This window comes from Eriocheir sinensis, chromosome 64, assembly GCF_024679095.1.
Source record: "Eriocheir sinensis breed Jianghai 21 chromosome 64, ASM2467909v1, whole genome shotgun sequence".
Lineage (NCBI taxonomy): Eukaryota > Metazoa > Arthropoda > Malacostraca > Decapoda > Varunidae > Eriocheir > Eriocheir sinensis.
This window is the reverse complement of record NC_066572.1, coordinates 5,974,375-5,995,297: the sequence shown is the minus strand read 5'-3', so window position 1 is coordinate 5,995,297 and position 20,923 is coordinate 5,974,375. Positions and strand designations below refer to the sequence as shown.

Genomic DNA, 20,923 nt, shown 5'->3' with positions numbered 1-20,923 from the left:
CCCTGCAGGTGTGGCAGCAGGCACGGCACCCTGCACGTATGGCGGCAGGAACGGCACCCTGCACGTATGGCAGCCGGCAAGGCCCCCTGCACGTATGGCAGCAGGCACGGCACCCTGCACGTATGGCAGCAGGCACGGCACCCTGCAAGTGGCAGCAGGCACGGCACCCTGCACGTATGGCAGCAGGCACGGCACCTGCGTATGGCTGCAGGCACGGCACCCTGCACGTATGGCAGCAGGCACGGCACCCTGCACGTATGGCAGCAGGCACGGCACCCTGCAGGCATGTAACACGGCACCTGCAAGTATGGCAGCAGGCACGGCACCCTGCAAGTATGGCAGCAGGCACGGCACCCTGCAGGTATGGCAGCAGGCACGGCACCCTGCAAGTATGGCAGCAGGCACGGCACCCTGCAAGTATGGCAGCAGGCACGGCACCCTGCAAGTATGGCAGCAGACACGGCACCCTGCAGGTATGGCAGCAGGCACGGCACCCTGCAAGTATGGCAGCAGGAACGGCACCTGCAAGTATGGCAGCAGGCACGGCACCCTGCAAGTATGGCAGCAGGCAGGGCACCCTGCAAGTATGGCAGCAGGCACGGCACCCTGCAAGTATGGCAGCAGGCAGGGCACCCTGCAAGCAGTGGCGGCTCGTGACTGTTATTGATGGGGGGGCTGTCTCACATTCAGACATAAATGAAATCTTAAATGTTTTTATTGTTATTGTTTAACATACCATTGACATAGATTATATAGATATATAGATAATTATTTAATTTCTTAGGCCTTATCTTACCAGTAAATGCTTGACTTCCTCAGTGCTTAGGCTATTTGGTGTACGAGTAAAAAAAAATACCGAAAAATACTATTTTATACGATGTTTCTGTGATTTTATACCATCAACGATAATTAAAATTGAGCACAAGCCATCACTATCAATAATATTTTAAAGTCATCCCTGGCAAATTGAAAAACACGATCGAAAATAAGAGCGACGCAAGAACACATACCTCCCCTCAACAACAGCTGAGACAAGACTGCGTGGGAGCCAAGGAGACTATAGAACAGGAGAGGGGGCCTCTATGGGAGACCGTGGGCGGGTGTTGGTGTATGTCGGTTGCAACAGATGGCGCAGGAGCAGCATTGTTTACATCCAGGCGCCTCCCCTCCAGACCCACCCCAACCCCCAGCCCATCAGCAGTGTTGCTACATGGGATCAAGCCGCAAATGTTGCTACTTTTTTTCTTCAGTCTGGTTATTTCCCATTTTAAATAAAAAAAATAGAGGTAGATAAATATTAAAATGAACAGTAGGAACTATATATACTGTATATATTTACTAGGTAGATATAGCCTGACTGCATGTCATGAGTAATGCTATTATTGTTATATTATTATACCACAATTATATTACTTTCTCTGCATGTGTGGTTAGATGTGTTTTATGTGTGTAACCTTTCTGTATATATACTGGAATGAACCAAGGAATTGTAGCCCTACTGCCGTTCTTTAAAACTATGTGATCATGTTTTTTCTTCCAAACTCATTGTTTTAGCACGCACGCTGACTTCCATCAGTAATGATGATATATATACACTGAGTCATTGGTTTGTAGGGGGAAAGAGTGGGTGAATATAATTATCTTGGTCTAACTTATACTGTTTATTATACCGCTATTCGCAGCAATATCTTTCTCTGCTCCGATTGCAACGCTGCCTCGTTCAAAAATCATAACACCGCCGCGGCCGCCACGTTTACCAGCCGGAGCCTCAAATCATGTCCCTTTGTGGTGATAAAGAGGACACAGCCTGGTGTGAAGCTACACTTATTACGGAAGGATGCCAGCCGGGGTAAGTGATATATATAAATAATGATAATGTGGAAATTCTAATCATTTTCACGCTGACAGCTGTTCTGAACTTGCTAACTGCATGACTCCCCTCCTCCCGCGGCAAGAGGCCGAATGGCGTACACACGGCAGCTCCAGATTCCTCCCCACTACCACCTGTCAGCCTCGTCCACGTAGCTATCCAGTCTACTCTTAAAACAAGCTATCGTCCCTGCACTCACTATGTGATTGCTGAGTCTATTCCATTCCCCCACCACCCTATTACTAAACCAATGCCTGCCCATTTCCCTCCTAAATCTATACTTTTCTAATTTAAGTCAATTACTGCATGTCCTATCTTGCCAAACATCTTATGCAAAAGTTAACCAGCATCACTCTTTCATCCCTTACACTGATAAACTCTGGAACAGCCTTCCGTTGTCCGCATTTCCTCCTGCCTATAATCTGACCTTCAAGAAGAGTGTATCAAGGCTCTACTTTTGTCTGTTTGGGAGTGGCGAGTAGTGGGGCTTTTTTTTCTAGTACGCTTTGTTGCTCTTGAGCTGTCTCCTTTGTTTAAAGAAAATAATAGTTAAATAAATGGAAGTTGGCCGCCAATGCTTCCAACACATTTTGGTGACATATCTACAAGTGGCTGGTGACTGTAAGCATCTCAGCAACCTGCATGCATCTATGCCATTCCTATCATGGTGCATGGAGCAAGCTTCACATAACACTCAGACAGAGACAGTTTAATTATGGTTATATTAGACTCAGTTTATTGCTCAGTCTATTAGATGCAGTGCTGTTAATATTGTTAGTGGTAGTATTAGTACAATTAATGTATTTATTTTAATTAATTTATCATTATTTATTTACTATATTCTTAGTGTTTGAAAATTCCAATACTAGCATTAAGATAAACAAAAATATCAGAAATATATTTATACTCATTAATTATTATTGCTTTTCTTATTATTACTTCCTTCAATGTCCTGGCACTTTGACATCTAGTGTTTTTCTGTCTAGCAGCCAAAATTGTGGTCTTTCTGAATGTGTATGTCCTAAGTCTTCATTGGTGTATCTAGCTATATAACAAAAATCTGCATCTCTCTCCCTTCTCACCCAGTTGTCCCCGTACATCCTTTCAGTATCCAAAGAATTTCAATTTACATCTTGTAATCACTCAACTAATGCAGTGCAATCCTCATCTCTGTATTTTACCGTGTGGACATACTCTTTCCTTCCATGTTCCACTGTCGTTTGTTATTCCACATCTAACACAACCACATCCCAACAGATCCGAACACGTCCGATATCATCCAAGAGAATGTGGCAGCTGAAGGGGGAGAGGCCAAGGGTGAAGACATTTAGCCACTCCCCCTGAAGTACATGGCATCATTCAACCCTCTTGGTGAGCTGCAGGAATGTGCTTCCCATTGCAGTGCACCAGCTCCATGTACTGATTTTGGTATGAATACTTCATCTAGTGTTTGTTGATTGTTGTGTTATTAATCTAATTATGACTTCACAAAATAGACTGTGCAAGTCACTTAACACATGCCCTGCTCAACATCACTTTTAAGTTGTAGAATTCCTTCATATGGATGCTGATTTATGTATCCTGAAATGATTGGATATTGATTGTCTTAACATTTTTTTTTTATTTTTTTTTGTCCATGATCACTGAACCATGTTACGGTATGTCTTTGGGTGTAGATCCAGGAAATGAGTTTTTGGGAGGACGTCAGACTTTTTGCGGGTGGAAGGAGCATTAGCATTACCGATTAGCCATTCTCGGCAGTCCTGGTCTTGAAAAACTGGTGGATTGACCTAAATCAGTGGGTATAACGGCCTGGACTTTGTGCCAAAGCATTGTTTTAGCCGCAGCGCGCTTTTGAGCTAGTTTTCCTGTATCACTCAGGAACATTGGGGGGGCCTGGGCCCCCCTTTGGATCCACCAATGTAGCTATGTCTTATAATATATCTATCCTTTACAGTCTGATGGTGCATCCTTCTAGGTTGTCAAGTTTTAGTAGCTACTCATGAGAAGTATTCCTTATAATGATCATTGATTTCCAGATGGTTTGCACTAAAAAAAGTGTCGTGTAACCTGCCGCAAATAATAATCAGCTGTAGTCAACCCTTGCTTTAAAGAATCAATATGGAGGAAGGGGGTGATGTTATATCCAAAAATCTTTTACATCTGAAGTATCCAACCTTTTTGTGTATAATAAACTTTGTTTGTTACATGAACTTAAAAGTTCACAATTTCCATACATGATTCTTTTTTCCTTGTATTTGATGATTAATCCTGACATGTATTTCCATTATCAGAAGGTAATATATAGTAACAAGACAATAATACACATTATAACAATGTATATATTATAGCCCAATGAGTGCACGAGATCATTTACCTCATCAGTGACGCCAAGTCCAGGAGTCCTTCCCTAAATTCTTTGCCCAAATTTGTGACACCAAGTATAATAACTAATTTTAGTGACCATTTGCATCCATTTTTCACTTTGATTAAAAAATTGCCTCTCAACAGGTGTGAACTTGATGGGGTTGGAGGAAACTCGACTTGGCCATCAAGCTCACCACAATATAGTAAGAAACCTCTTGTTCTCAGTGATAATTTATCCTCTTTAGTTACTATTCCGTGTTGCTTTAATCACAACTAATGTGTTGGAAACATTACAGCTTAATAACATACCTCACATCTCTGCATACAAATTGAGTTCAATATTTAACTGTTACACCAGTAGGCTTCATATCTTAAAAAAAGGTATGTAAAAAGGTTGAAATTTTGAATGATATATTTAAACTTTATTATGTTTCTATGGGTGTAGTACCGTTACGATTAGTCGAGTGATCAGCATATGGGTCTTATGTTTTTGATAGCATAGGTTCAAATTTTGCCATAGGCTGGCAATTGATAGTAACAGTAGTGTCCACAGATATCTACCTGTTTCTTGTTTATCCTGTTCCACTTTAAACCATCACTGGCCAATCTTTGAAGAGGTAGCATAACCTTCAAGTGCCACTAACAAACCTTTGTCCATTCTTCTGATGTGATCCCTGTTTTTTCCCACCTGCCTAGAGCGCCGGTAGGTTTTCTTCAGGCGCCTGGCGGTCGGCCCAGGCCTGTCATGATGCAGGCTTTTTTTTTTTTTTATAGTGGTGCCATTTAGTATTGGCTCATGCTGCCGCCCAGAACTCATCCTTGATTCACTTGGATGGTTTAGCAGGGCTTAGGTATGACTAACATTGCAGAAACAGGGAATTTTTATGTTTTTAGTGTGGCAACACATTGACAAATGTTTTAGTATGGACTGAACATCAAAGATATATATGGTAAATGGGTGCTTGTAGATTTTGACATTATATCTGTCAAGAGTCTCCAGTTGTATCCTCTCCCCCATCTCTCCTGAAAATATTACTCTTGTCAGGCAATCTAAGTGAAGCCTTCCATCGATGCTGGCGTGCAGACATAATGTCAATGCTTAGATTCACTGTCCTTATAGCACTTAAAATAATGCAATTACATGCACATATTTTATTATTTAGAATTGTGATTAAATATTTTTTCATGTATTTTCAGACATGAAAAGTGAAAATTGCTGCACACAACAGTCTGTCGTCTGCACCGGGAGGCAAGGCAGCTCAAAGCCCAGGCTGTTACAAATCCTGGGCAGTTTTTGCCCAGAGCCAGCAATTTTTTAGATCCAATAGGGATGGATTTTTTCTGAGGTCAGGTTCAACATGCTGCAAGATGCCAAGATCTAAGCCTAGTAGGAGATATGGGTTACAAGAGAGGAGGTTTGCTCTGGCCTTATACTTTCAAAGTCCAAATGCTAATAGATTTCTGAGCACAGTATTTTACTTGTCTTCAGTTTCAACACTTCAATCATGACTCAGGGGTATTTCAGTACATGTTGGCTGGAGCAAACAGACTCTGACAGCCCTGCAGCAAAGAGCACAGGCTTTGTCAAAAAGAGAAACTTTGTGGGATTTGCCATTATTTAGTATTACTCTTGTTACGCCAAGAATTTTTTTCCATATACTTTGCCAAATATTGCAAGTAATGTACCATTGTTGGGCTTGCTTGTTATAAATCAGATCTTGTTCAATTAACAAGCTTTGGGTGTCTGCCACTTTCCAGTTGTAATGCAAGGAATCATTTATCTTCCCTGCTAGATATCACACGTAATGCACCATTGTTGGTTTTGCCTGTTATAAATCAGATCTTGTTCAGTTAAAAAGCTTTAGGTGTCTGCCACTTTCCAATTGTAATGCAAGGAATCCCCTGCCAGATATCGCATGTAATGCACCATTGTTGGTTTTGCCTATTATAAATCAGATCTTGTTCAGCTCACAAGCTTTGAATATCTACCATTGTTTATTTTAGGTGTAATGCTTGGAAGCATTTGTTCTCTTACCTACCCAACAGTATGCAATATTTTATTGTGGATTTTGCCTGTTATATTTAATCTTGTTCAGGTAACAAGCTTTTGGTGTCTGCCTTACCTAATATGTCCTGCAGTGACACTTGGCTTGGTTTCATAATGTGAAATACAGCATGTAATTTCATCACACTAAGTGTCTATCATCACGTGTCTGGCATCATTAATGTGGCTTCCAGGAGTAATCTTGTTTGTATTACAGCTTGCAATTTTTTTTCTGCTTTATATGATATACATAATCACATAGGTATGATTTACAAAATGTAATGGCAGTTGATATTCTTGACTAATGCCTCATAAACCTTGTGAAAAGTAATGCTTTTTTTTTTTTTTTTTGGGTGGGGGGGACAGAGAGTGGTTTGTTTGGTTGGCCAGTTCAAGGAGTTTCATATCAAATGATTTTATTACATCCAACTTTAATGTGTGCTAAAAACATATGTTTTATTACATCCAACTTTAATGTGTGCTAAAAACATATATTTTATTACATCCAACTTTAATGTGTGCTAAAAACATATATTTTATTACATCCAACTTTAATGTGTGGTTCCTGCAATAAATGCTACATGTTTACTGATGTAGCCTATGAAATACATATCACTCTCTGCCCTGTAATTTGGTGTGTCACATACTGCAGCATAACTTTCCTGCTATTTTCTTACACTATGAGTTGCCTTATTTTGTCTCATTTGCTTTTATCATAATATGTGCCTCCGCTGCATAGTTGTGTCTACTGAGCTTAATATCTTCTTGACCCTGACACCAAGGTCAGAGCTTGTGAGATCATACCGTGTCCTACATTCCATTTTCACCTCCAGGCTCGCCTGTCTCCCAGGACCACCAAGTTATTGCATTCCATTTAAGACAACTCATGTGTTACCTTCTTGATGTCCTCCATCATGTATTTCAGCATGTTTTATGATGCTTTGCTCTTATATTGATGTGCCTTGCAACATTTTTATACAGTTTTCATTGTATATAACGCACCATTGTTGGTTTTGCCTGTTATAAATTGGGTCATGTTCAGTTAACAAGCTTTGAGTGTCTCCCATTGTTTATTTCAGTTGTAATGCTTAGAAGCTTTTGTTCTCTGCCCTGTCAAGCAGTATGCAATGCTTGCCATTATCTGGCACTTGTACAGTTAGTATGATATTTTTACTCAGCTAAGAGCATTTTGCAAAAGGTAAAGGTAAGGCTGGGGGCATACGCTGTAGCAGCACGTGGCCTCGGTGCTCATCTCTGTAACATTGGCCCTTGAGCCTGTGGTGTTAGGGAACCCATTACCCTGGGACACAGGACCAGTGTGACATCCGGGTTACCACAGTTGCAAAGGCCTTATAGTAATTTAGCATGCATAGAATGTTGTATGCTTTGCTTGTATATATACCACTGGATATTTTTGATACACACACACACACACACACACACACACACACACACACATATATATATATATATATATATATATATATATATATATATATATATATATATATATATATATATATATATATATATATATATATATATATATATATATTAGCAAATGCTTTCAACATCATATTTTTCCTAAAAAAACAAATTGATATACTGTAGATAATACCTAATAAAACATAAGAACAAATATATTTTCCTTTACCCCATTAGTAAATAATTTTACAATGAAAAAAAATAAGTGAAGGCTGGATAGGGTGCTGTGGCAGGTACTTCAAAAATAGTTAAGCTACCCCTGAAAAGTGACGTTTTTGGTGGGCTGCAATAGATGGCGCTACTTCCGCACGCCCGAGGAATTACTACATACCACTATCTCTTCGTATATAGTCTCTTTGGTGGGAGCAGTGTTCCCAGTGGAAAAAACTAAAACGTACCATAAAAAATGATCAAAATGTAAAAATGTACCAAATGGCTGAAAAAAAGTATCAAAAAAAGTATCAACCGGTAATTTTAGGTAATTTATATTTTACAGTGAGGAAATTACTTAAATATTATTTTTTTAACCCTTACTCTTACGTCTGGCAGTGGTGTAGGGTGTACACAGTCTGCAGTGTCTATTGCAGCATGATGACTTGCATGGTAACAGAGAGAGAGAGAGAGAGAGAGAGAGAGAGAGAGAGAGAGAGAGAGAGAGAGAGAGATTAAAACTTATAATTAAGATAACACAGACAATGTAGAATTCTAATCTATATGTGGAAAACAATACATTTGGTATAGATATACAATTTATTACATATCTTACAAAATAATATCTATGCTTTTGATAAATTAACGATCTTATGGCATTCTATGTATAATTCAATGTATAGTGAATGTTGTCCATCATGATGACAATGATATATGAAAGTGCCCCAATATTATCTTCCATTTCACAATGCTATCCAGCTCCTTCCTAAATAAAACTTTTATTTTTTTTAATAAACCGAGACAGCAGCTCAAAAATAACAAACAAAAAAAAAACGCTAATCACTGCTCCTTAACAAGAAAAAAAAGAGTAGTCAGTTACTTGAGCTTAAAATACCGTATCTCCTCTTTAAGCAATTAAAACAGTAAGTAAAATATTATTGATTTCCTACTTTTGGTCATTATCACATTTCATTCTCCCTTGAATGCTGCTTGAGCCGAGCGTATCATTGCATTGTTTGTCTCCCAGTCAAAGCAATTCACAGCATCACCATTGCCCTTGGTTAGTAAGAGGCCATTGACTGTTTCTGTATTAAATCTATTTCTGGTGTCAGTTTTGATCAGTTTTACCTGAGAAAATATTCTCTCCACTGTAGCTGACACTGATCTGCGGTAGAATATATACGTCAATACAAATTTATACCGGGACTTGTACTTTTTTTCACATTTCCCTGGATGCATCGGTGAGACGAAAATGTATCATTTTTCTTACTAAATTGGTAAAAAAGTATCAAATTTTTCCTCAATGACAATTTCGTACCACTTTAGCTTAATGTCGTAAAAATGTACCGCTACCGACAAAAAGTATCAAAATGGTACTTTTGTACCGTCACTGGGAACCCTGCGTGGGAGGCAGACAGCAGTCCACACTCTCCATCAGTGTTCCCAGTGGAAAAAACTAAAACGTACCATAAAAAATGATCAAAATGTAAAAATGTACCACATGGCTGAAAAAAAGTATCAAAAAAAGTATCAACCGGTAATTTTAGGTAATTTATATTTTATAGTGAGGAAATTACTTAAATATTATTTTTTTAACTCTTACGTCTGGCAGTGATGTAGGGTGTACACAGTCTGCATGCAGTGTCTATTGCAGCATGATGACTTGTATGGTAACACAGAGAGAGAGAGAGAGAGAGAGAGAGAGAGAGAGAGAGAGAGAGAGAGATTAAAACTTATAATTAAGATAACACAGACAATGTAGAATTCTAATCTATATGTGGAAAAACAATACATTTGGTATAGATATACAATTTATTACATGTCTTACAAAATAATATCTATGCCTTTGATAAATTAACGATCTTATGGCATTCTATGTATAATTTAATGTATAGTGAATGTTGTCCATCAATCATGACAATGATATATGAAAGTGCCCCAATATTATCTACCATTTCACAATGCTATCCTGCAGCTCCTTCCTAAATAAAACTGTTTTATGATAAAACAACAAGAATATTAGTTATATAAATCATGTCAGAGTAGCTTCGCTTCAATCGTTTCTATGATTCCATGGCGCAATAAATGTTATTTAGTACTATTTCAATATTATGTAAGCTTTTCAGCTACTTCATGCACACACTATCACGAGAAAGTAACATTTTAGCATGTTTAATGTCTTTAATTACCTAATAGTACTTAAAAAAAAAAAAAAAACTTACGCTGTTGGGATTTCCGCTTGTCTCCTCGGTCCTGTACACGTCTTGCTCTTGTATCCGGCTCAGCGTCACCGAGGCAACGCCGTATACCCTGCCCCATTAGCTGCTGTATACTCAGATACATGATTTTAACGGGTCACAAAAACACAGAAACACTGATCTGCGGTAGAATATATACGTAAATACAAATTTATACCGGGACTTTTACTTTTTTTCACATTTCCCTGGATGCACCGGTGAGATGAAAATGTATAATTTTTCTTACTAAATTGGTAAACAAATATCAAATTTTTCCTCAATGATAATTTCGTACCACTTTAGCTTAATGTCGTAAAAATGTACCGCTACCGACAAAAAGTATCAAAATGGTACTTTTGTACCGTCACTGGGAACCCTGCTCTCCATACCGCGCGGGAAGCCTCCCCCCCTTTCTCTCTCTATATCTGTATCTCTCTCCTGCTGCCTCCGCGCTTATCATTAAATCGTAAATAATTTACGTACTTCTTCATTGTTTTGCAGTATTTTTTTCATATAAATATATGAGATTGGGTGTTTCATGTGAATGATAGTCAAACATAAATAAATTAACATTATTTTCGTGAATCCAAGAAATCCACTGGGGTGGCTGCAGTCTCACAGTCCCTATTGACGAGCCGCCACTGCCTGCAAGTATGGCAGCAGGCACGGCACCCTGCAGGTATAGCAGCAGGCACGGCACCCTGCACGTATGGCAGCAGGCACGGCACCCTGCAAGTATGGCAGCAGGAACGGCACCCTATACACGTATGGCAGCAGGCACGCCACCCTGCAAGTATATCAGCAGGTACGGCACCTTACAAGTATGGCAACAGGCACGGCACCCTGCAAGTATGGCAGCAGGCACGGCACCCTGCAAGTATATCAGCAGGTACGGCACCTTACAAGTATGGCAACAGGCACGGCACCCTGCAAGTATGGCAGCAGGCACGGCACCCTGCAAGTATGGCAGCAGGCACGGCACCCTGAAAGTATGACAGCAGGCACGGCACCCTGCAAGTATGGCAGCAGGCACGGCACCCTGCAAGTATGGCAGCAGGAACGGCACCCTATACACGTATGGCAGTAAGCACGGCACCGTGCAAGTATGGCAGCAGGCACGGCACCCTATACACTTATGGCAGCAGGCACGGCACCGTGCAAGTATGGCAGCAGGCACGGCACCCTAAACGTATGGCAGCAGGCACGGCACCCTGCAGGTATGGCAGCAGGCACGGCACCCTACACGCATGGCAGCAGGCACGGCACAATGCACGTATGGCAGCAGGAACGGCACCCGTGCAAGTATGGCAGCAGGAACGGCACCCTACACGTTTGGCAGCAGGCACGGCACCCTGCAAGTATGGCAGCAGGCACGGCACCCTGCACGTATGGCAGCAGGCACGGCACCCTACACGTTTGGCAGCTGGCACGGCACCCTGCAAGTATGGCAGCAGGCACGGCACCCTACACGTATGGCAGCAGGCACGGCACCCTGCAAGTATGGCAGCAGGAACAGAACCCTACACGTATGGCAGCAGGCATGGCACCCTGCAAGTATGGCAGCAGGCACGGCACCCTACACGTTTGGGAGCTGGCACGGCACCCTGCAAGTATGGCAGCAGGCACGGCACCCTACACTTATGGCAGCAGGCATGGCACCCTGCAAGTATGGTAGTAGGCACGGCACCCTACACGTTTGGCAGCTGGCACGGCACCCTGCAAGTATGGCAGCAGGCACGACAACCTACACGTTTGGCAGCAGGCACGGCACCCTACACGTTTGGCAGCTAACACGCCACCCTGCAAGTATGGCAGCAGGCACGGAACCCTGCAAAGATGGCAGCAGGCACGGCACCCTACACGTTTGGCAGCAGGCACGGATCCCTACACGTTTGGCGGCAGGCACGGCACCCTACACGTTTGGCAGCTGGCACGGCACCCTACACGTTTGGCAGCTGGCACGGCACCCTGCAAGGATGGCAGCAGGTACGGCACCCTACACGTTTGGCAGAAGGCACGGCACCCTGCACGTATGGCAGCAGGAAAGCACCCTGCACGTATGGCAGCAGGCACGGCACCCTGCACGTATGGCAGCAGGCACGGCGTCCTGCACGTATGGCAGCAGGCACGGCACCCTGCAAGTATGGCAGCAGGCACGGCACCCTGCACGTATGGCAGCAGGAACGGCACCCTGCAAGTATGGCAGCAGGCACGGCACCCTGCAAGTATGGCAGCAGGCACGGCACCCTGCACGTATGGCAGCAGGCACGGCACGTTGCAAGTAGGGCAGCAGGCACGGCACCCTGCAAGTATGGCAGCAGGCACAGCACCCTACAAGTATGGCAGCAGGCACGGCACCCTACAAGTATGGCAGCAGGCACGGCACCCTACAAGTATGGCAGCAGGCACGGCACCCTACACGTTTGGCAGCTGGCACGGAACCCTACACGTTTGGCAGCTGGCACGGTACCCTACACGTTTGGCAGCAGGCACGGCACCCTGCACGTATGGCAGCAGGCACGGCACCCTACACGTTTGGCAGCAGGCACGGCACCCTGCACGTCTGGCAGCAGGAAAGCACCGTGCACGTATGGCAGCAGGAACGGCACCCTGCACGTATGGCAGCAGGCACGGCGTCCTGCACGTATGGCAGCAGGCACGGCACCCTGCAAGTATGGCTGTGGTGCCCCGAGGGCTGCGACACCACTCGTGTCATCATCATCTTCACCGGCAATATTTTCCGATGACAACAGCGGTATCGACCGCTAAAACACAACACGGACTCCAACACATGATTGTCCCCACTGTTCATTTACCAACCTATACACAATTGTAATTGCCCATTAACGCACCCGCTTATCTCTCTAAGCCAAAACACAATCACCACGGCCAAAACACGATCAGCCGCGGAACAAAATGTTATGAAAACAAAGCTGCGTCACCGCGTGAATTAAGCATGTCGGTTAGGTAGATTATTGTATGAGCTCGGTGTGAGTTTGATGTATGACTCACACGCCTGACGTATTACCCTCGCGATGTCTGCCTATATAAGAAGCATTTTCTCCAGGCTTGACCTCAGATTAACCAGCACTCTGTTCGTTGCTGGACACTCAGTTGTCCTTCCCTAGACAACATGGGTAGAACATTCATCGTTGCTACTGTGAGTATGGAGTGAAGAATTACCATAGAGGAAAGCGTATCTAACATATCTATTGTGTTCTATTATCTTAGTTTTACTTAGGATTATATTTCTATGATACTTTATTGTGTGAGTTTTTACTCAATATTATACCAGTGTTAACGTCAGTAACCAATAGTGAAAGAAAACCTGAAGACTCATTGAGTCTAGTAAGCCAGTCGCTGGTTTAAACAATATTTTTACCCTCTGTAATATTAAGTAGTATTAAGGTAGAATAAAATACATATAAGAAAGGCGACACCGTTTCATCACCCCATTTACGAACTCCTTTAAATACTCCTAAAGTACTAGAATTTTAAGTCAAGTGTCACTAATACAAACAGTGTGTCGTCGCCCCTGTGTGACTCGGGATTGCGGGTTACAACATTGGTGTCAGGTGTGGGGTGGTGAAACATGTGGTGAAACTTGTGGTGAAACTTGCGATTTATATTGGTTTATATTGGTATTGTACTGGTGTATGTCCACATCCGAAAGCGAGGGAGAAGACAGTTATTCTTGGAATTACGGGAATAAGACTTTAGAGTTAAAAATGCCAGACGAAGGCAAGAACCCTCCCCCCAAAAAAGAAGATGGAAAATCGATCACCCTTGCCCATGATGATCTTGTCACGCTACTTAGCCGTCATACCTTGAATGATTTTAGTAGAGTGCAGGGACTCTTATAAACCAAACCTCCCATGCCATAAGCTAGCAAAGAAATGGATAGAGGATATTGAAAGCCGGACACAGGCAAATTGGGACACTACCGGAAAGATTGAGTTAGCCAAACAATATGCCCTGGGAGCAGCGCGCGATCATCTCCTCGGTTGTATCACTAGATGTGGACAGGATTGGGAAAAAGTAAAGGAAGACTTCCTACGTGTGTTTCCCACAGTAAGGACCTTTTCGGTCCTCCAGAAAGAATTGGGAGAGGCAAAACGGCGGACAGGAGAAAACATCCGCACCTTCCTCATCCGCCTGGAGACATTGAGAGACGAGTTGATCGCTCTCAAGCCTGACAATGCCAGTTTCTAACTGAGATAACCGCTTTACGGCTCAGAGAGGCTTTCCTCCGGCCCTCTTACTCATCCTAACGGAGGAAGAAAAGGGGACCCACAGAAGGTATTAAAGAAAGGGTATGAGTATATTAAAGCTTATCCAGAGTCGAAGCTATCCGATGCCGATATCGCCAAAGAAATAAAAGTGCTGAACGTCTGTTCCACCCAGGCATCCGGACCCAAACATGTCTCACAAGCCGTCCTCCACGCCCTCCAGGCCAGTCACGTTACCCGATACCCCAAAGGGAGGACGGCCCGCCGCGCCACCTACACGCCCATTTGGGAACGCGCCAACGCCACCTACATGTTATGCTTGTGGGTATGTAGGACACATGGCTTGCGATTGCACATATGGAAGGCAGTATAGGGTGCCACCCACCAACGGGCTCTCGGTACCCTCAGTACCAGCCCACTCGAAACAGGCGTCAGCCTGTCTCGCCTGCGCTGCCTGGCGCCCGGAGTACACGGCGGTCCCTCACCCCGTAGCTCCTGGGTTAACCCTGACCACGAGAAGAACAAAAAAAACGACCCCAGAGTAGCTGCGGCAGTCCACGGCCCTACCAACGCCCTCACGTTGAGATTGTGCGTAGGCGCTAATGCACAAAAGGAGATGGTTTACGCAATGCTAGACACAGGAGCAGGAGCGTCCCTAATAGAAGAAGATTTATTTAGGAAGGTAGGCGGGAAGATGATAGTTACAGAACCTCTCTCCATACAAGGGGTAGATCGGACTCCAATCCCTAATAAAGGAATAGCCGAAGTAGTAGTAGACTTTGGGCACGGAGAAATTATAGAAAAGTTTGTAGTAATATCACAAGGTATAGTGTTACCAACAGCAGTTTTGTTGGGCCTAGAATTTATGTGGAGACAAAATGTGGTAGCTGCACCGCTGGACACACCTGGGCAGTTTAGTGTAATGGTGGGCGCCTACCCAGTGGAAGTACATTCCTGGCTGCGGACGATATGAGCCCGTACCCAGAAGATCATAAACCTACTTTAGACGAGATGGAGGAAGTACCAGTGAAAGCATACGCTATTAACGTGGCGTCCTTGCTCCCAGGCACGGCAGGGTATGTCACTCTGGAGGCAGAGATTGGCAGAGCCCAGCAAGCCTTATTTCTCCCAAGGTCCAATGATATCCCTTCTTCATTTTTATTTCCCGGGTTAGTAGCCTTAACTCCTAACGTCAAACAAACCAAAGGTAAATTCATCATTCCCTATGCTAACCCAACTGAAGAAACTATTGAGATGCCAACAGGTGAAGTGATGGGACACATTTATTCTTGTCACTCAGAATACTATCAATCATCGACTAATGAATGTGTAGCGGCTGTCACAAAACAGCTACAAAGCCGCCTGTCACCCAGTCAAGTAAGCAGATGGTACTCGATAAGCTGATAGACGAGCTATTTTACCCTCACAACGGGAAAATTGCTGTCTGAAGGGCTTAACCCGCAAGTATCCTGATGTGTTTGCTCTAAAAACGAGCCACTCACTATTACCCCTATTATGTTCACACTTTAAGGCTAAAAATGACAAGCCTATATAAAAAGCCATACCCAATACCAGTAAAATATCATAAAGAAATAGAGATTCAGCTCAAGGACCTTGAGGCCCAGGGTATTATACGCCCTAGTGCGTCACCCTACAGCGCACCTCTAGTCCCTGTTGCTAAAAAGGATGGTGGAGTCAGACTTTGTCTCGACTTCCGCGCTCTGAACGATGAATTGATTGATGACAAACATCCACTCCCTAACATTAACCTCATTTTGCAACAGTTAGGGGAAAGTAAAGTATTAACCTCCTTGATTTGCGCCAAGGCTACCACCAAGTCCCATTGGCAGAGGAATCTAAACACTTGACAGCCTTCACGACACCTTATGGCCTCTATGAATTCACTACAGTCCCTTTGGATTAAAACAGCACCTGCAGCCTATCAACGGATCATGAATCAAGTTCTCATAGGTCTGACAGGAAGAATTGTACATGTATACCTTGATGATTTGATAGTACAAGGGAAAGACATGGACCATCACCTAAGAACCTCCATGCCGTCTTGGACAGACTGCAGAAGGCTCACCTGTCCTTAAGACTAGATAAGTGTTCCTTTTCAAAGAGCAAGTAGATTATCTGGGTCACATTGTTAGTGCTTCTGGCTTGAAGCCTCAGCCCTCAAAGGTACAGGCGGTGCAACAACTCACTCCTCCGAAAACAGTAAAAGAACTTCAAGGTTTCCTGGGATTGGTTAACTTTATAGGAAATTCATTAAAGACTTTGCCAAGATAGCATCCCACTTAATAATTTACTCAAAGGGAGGAAAGTAACCAAGAACGATAAGACACATCTGGAGTGGAATGAAGAGGCATTGCATGCATTTAGCACACTAAAGAACAGTCTAACGACTGACATTGTTTTAGCCTTTCCGGATTTCCGGAAGCCTTCAATCTCACCACAGATGCGTCAGATAAGGCAATAGGTGGTGTGTTGCAACAAAGGATGAAAATGGTAGTTTACGTCCCATAGCATATTTTAGTAGAACCCTGAATGGAGCAGAACGTAACTACTCAGCGGTAGAGAGAAGCTTTAGCAGTCATCTATGGCCTCAGTACTAACCGACCCCTTATCTTGGGTTATAGGATACACATCCTGTCGGACCATAGACCACTGACTTGGCTGTTAAAAGCACAGTACCTAGCAGCAGGATTGCACGCTGGCAGACACTTCTAGGAGAATTTGACTTTAGTATTGATTATCTCCCAGGCTCCAGCAACATGGTAGCAGATTTTTGTCAAGGATTAGGAATCAGGAGTGACGTGATAGAAGGCGAATTGGATGCTCGAATTATGTCTGTCACCCTTACGGGTGGACAGGACATGTCTGTCGCCTCCGGAGGGACATGACAAACAGGATAAGTTTCTCCATTGGAGTCTTGCTGGACTCATGGAGCACCAGGATCGCGATCCTGAACTGAGCTAATTGAAGCAGGCTTTTGAACAGACCACCGGTGGTAACGTACATGAGAGAGATGAGAGAAAGGTTGCAGAGAGGAGCAATGTAACGTTAAATGCAGCTAAGAGGCACTTCAAAAACTGCCTCTTAGTGAAGTGTGTGTAGAGAACGGCATTCTCTACCGCGATGTTTGCGATGAATACAACAAGCAGAAAAGACTGGTTATCGTTCCGCAAGCTACATTCCTAACGCGTTAGCTTTGGCGCATTCCATGCTACCTGCAGGGCATGGAGGCACTAAGGTTACGTTGGCACGCTGTCGCAAGTTTGCGTACTGGCCGGGAATGAAGGCGGACGTGGAGCAATATGTCAGATCTTGTCCTGTCTGTTGTCGGTTTAAGAAGAGGGATCCCCGCCAGCTCCACTTATGAGGTATCCAGAGGTTGGCCAACCGTTTGACAGAGTCCATATGGATATTGTCGGACCTTTGTCTGTTTCAGACGAAGGCTATAGGTATGTACTGACAGTGATAGACGTCCTGTCACGCTTCTTGGTAGCAACCCCCCTTCGTACGAAGGCAGCCAAGGAAGTGGCAGCTGCGTTCTACAAGAACGTAGTCTGTGTACAACATCCCGCCGATTCTAGTCACGGATCAAGGAAAGGAGTTCGTCAACACTCTCTTACGAGAGTTGACTCAGTTGTTACAGATTGATCATCTAAGGACAACTCCTTATCACCCGTCTGCAAACGGTGTGATAGAAAGGCCTAATGGCACCTAAATATCTTGAGAACTTTGTGCGAGGACAATCGCGGTATCTGGGACCAAATGCTTCCGGTTGCAACACACGCCTACAACACTGCCTACCATCGTGTTCTGAAAGATTCACCATTTTCTTGCTTTTCTCTCGGGACCCAAATGTTCCTTTTGAAGTGCTTGAGAATAAACTCCAACCTTGTTATGATGTTGACAGCTATAAAGCATTTACTTCTAGTGTCGCGCAGCGTACCTATAAACTATGTCAGACCAATATAGATATAGGATGGCAGGAGTCAGAAAGAATGTTTAGGAAATCCAAACCCAAACAGGTGGTAGTAGGAGATCGGGTCTACTTAAGGCATGTATGTACAAAGGGCGAACCAAAGAAGCTCCAGCCCTTGTTCAATGGACCTTTCAGGGTGCTAGAAAAAATAAGCCCTGTAGTCTTACGACTGCGTCATGTTAGAGGTGGTAAGATCAAGACAGTTCACACAAATAATGTTCAGGTCGTTCACGAGGACTCTCTTGGCTTCCATGACTCTCCTAATGTCAGGCGTGCATACCCTCTCCCTGATCACGTAGTAGAAGTGGACCCACTCCCATGACTTATTCCCCGAGGAGCCGCTGCCATTGTCCTTTCCAGCTCCTTCCGAGCTCTCCTCACCGGCTCCTGTCTCCTCAGATGCTTCAGAGGTCCCCTCATTGGTTCCCTCAGCTCCTTCAGAGCCCTGTGTCAGTCGCTCATTACGCTCCAATACGGTACCCCCTTCTCTCCCCAATGTGATGGACCGCCCTCTTGAGTATCGCCAACGACCAACGAACTGATGCCCCTATAATTACAGATCCTGGGTGTTGCCCTCTCCTTGTCTTCCTTGATCCTCCTGGAGCAACCCATTCGTCCTGGCCTCGTCTTCTCCCCAGTCTTTAAGATGCTGTTGACAGGACGGTACTATATTGTCCCCGTCGTCATCAAGACGGACGACATCCAACGTCCTCTCATCAACGTGGCAAATCTAACAGCGGAAGTTTCATGGTCGATTGAACATATGAATCAATCGTTCCCTACTGTTGGTCTACTCAGGCGCACTCTAGACTCTTTTCACATTGAGTTTGAGAAGTTATTCAAAGATCTTAACAGCTTTCTGTCGGCTATGAGTGGTAGAGATGGAAGCCCGTTTCGGACTCGCCAGAAGCGAGGAGCCGTGGATTTCCTTGGCTCGGTAGCAAACCTCCTTTTCGGTACGGCCACTCAGGCCCAAATAGATGTGATACACGGGAAGCTCTCCCAGCTCTACACTCTGTCCACAGAAGAGACGTCAACTTAACCTCCATCAGGAAGTCCTCAACGCCACAGTTCGGGACCTCCGTCATATTCATTCTGCCATCTCTCGTCTAGAGTCCGCCTCGGCTTTGGCCTCAGCTATTATCCGTCAGTTCTCACTAAAAACCTTGCAAATTGAAGGAAATGCGTATTTTGGAGACTATCCTTCTCATTCAGTTGGCACTTAGTGACCTAAATCATGATACTCTGAATCTCAAGCTTGGCCTTCAGCAGCTGTCCCAAACGCAGGTTTCCCTCTCCTCCTTCCAAATGATGTACTATTTCGTGTGCTCAGCAATGCGACACTCCATTACCCATGATTACTATTCCCTGCATCACATGAATATTTAGAATTTTATATAGATGTATATAGGGTTATTTCTAAATGTACTCTTTCCTCAGGAACCCTTCACTTCTACTTACAAATCCCCATGAAAGGGATCCTCTGACGTGTTCGATGTGTTTAAAATGGACGCGTTGCCTTTTCATCTTGATGGCACGCCATATTTTCTGCACACCGACACGCTTTCCACTACCTTGCGGTTTCTGAAGACCGCACTCACTATATGCTCTTAGACTCCTTGGACCGCTGTACTAAACACCACCTGCTCTATGTATGTCCCCTGTCGCCCCTGTCTACTCGACTTCTGTCCAGCGCTTCGAGATCTCTCTCTTTCTCGATCGCCCAGACGCCCTCTCGCTGTGTTCTAAGTCTCTCCTCAGAGTCTTCCCCGGTCTTCATCCGTCTCCTGCGGGCTGGGTCTTCGCTACCGATACTCCCCAGATGGTCACCATGGTCTGCCCGGACAGCCCGGTCTCCAAATACAGGCAGACCATCAACGGGACGGGTCTCCTCCGCCTCGGTATGGGCTGTAGTGCCCACTCCGACGCCTTCAGCCTCCCTGCCTCTGCTACTATGGACGGTGACGCCCGCTGACGGTTCATCGCGCCCCTTCCACATCGGACGTGACGTGGTCTCATCGCTCCTGGCCAAGACTCCCCTTGGACCCTTCCCCTCCCCGCCGCCGTCGCCCGGGTCGTCTCTGGCCCCCCCGCTGGACCTCCCTCCAGCACTTCACGCGCTCCAGGAATCCGTCTCTCCGGTCCCCGCCGTCGACCCCTTCCTCCCTTGGTGGGGGTGGCTGCTCCTCCTCGGCGTCGTCTTCGTCGCCGGTGGGGTGGCCTTCTTCTGTCTCTTCAGGTCCCGTCTCTCGCAGGCCTCCTCCCCCACGATCCCGCCATCCCCGTCTTGGCCCTCCATGGTCGTCCGCCGGGCGGACCGCTTCGTGCCACGAGGACGTGGCGTGGTTTTAACGGGGGGGGTATGTGGTGCCCCGAGGGCTGCGACACCACTCGTGTCATCATCATCTTCACCGGCAATATTTTCCGATGACAACAGCGGTATCGACCGCTAAAACACAACACGGACTCCAACACACGATTGTCCCCACTGTTCATTTACCAACCTATACACAATTGTAATTGCCCATTAACGCACCCGCTTATCTC

General features: G+C 44.8%; 1 protein-coding gene and 1 long non-coding RNA gene across 2 annotated transcripts in view; one reads left to right on the top strand and one right to left on the bottom strand.

Annotated features, from left to right (window-relative positions):
* The window catches only part of LOC126987341 (uncharacterized), a 108,910-nt gene that overhangs the window by 18,242 nt on the left and 69,745 nt on the right, over window positions 1-20,923 (bottom strand). The gene's annotated exons all lie outside the window — the stretch shown is intronic.
* Window positions 1,505-5,701, top strand: LOC126987342 (uncharacterized). Its single transcript, XR_007740758.1, has 4 exons — window positions 1,505-1,849; window positions 3,128-3,298; window positions 4,382-4,440; window positions 5,435-5,701. It is a non-coding gene; the product is annotated as an uncharacterized LOC126987342 (long non-coding RNA).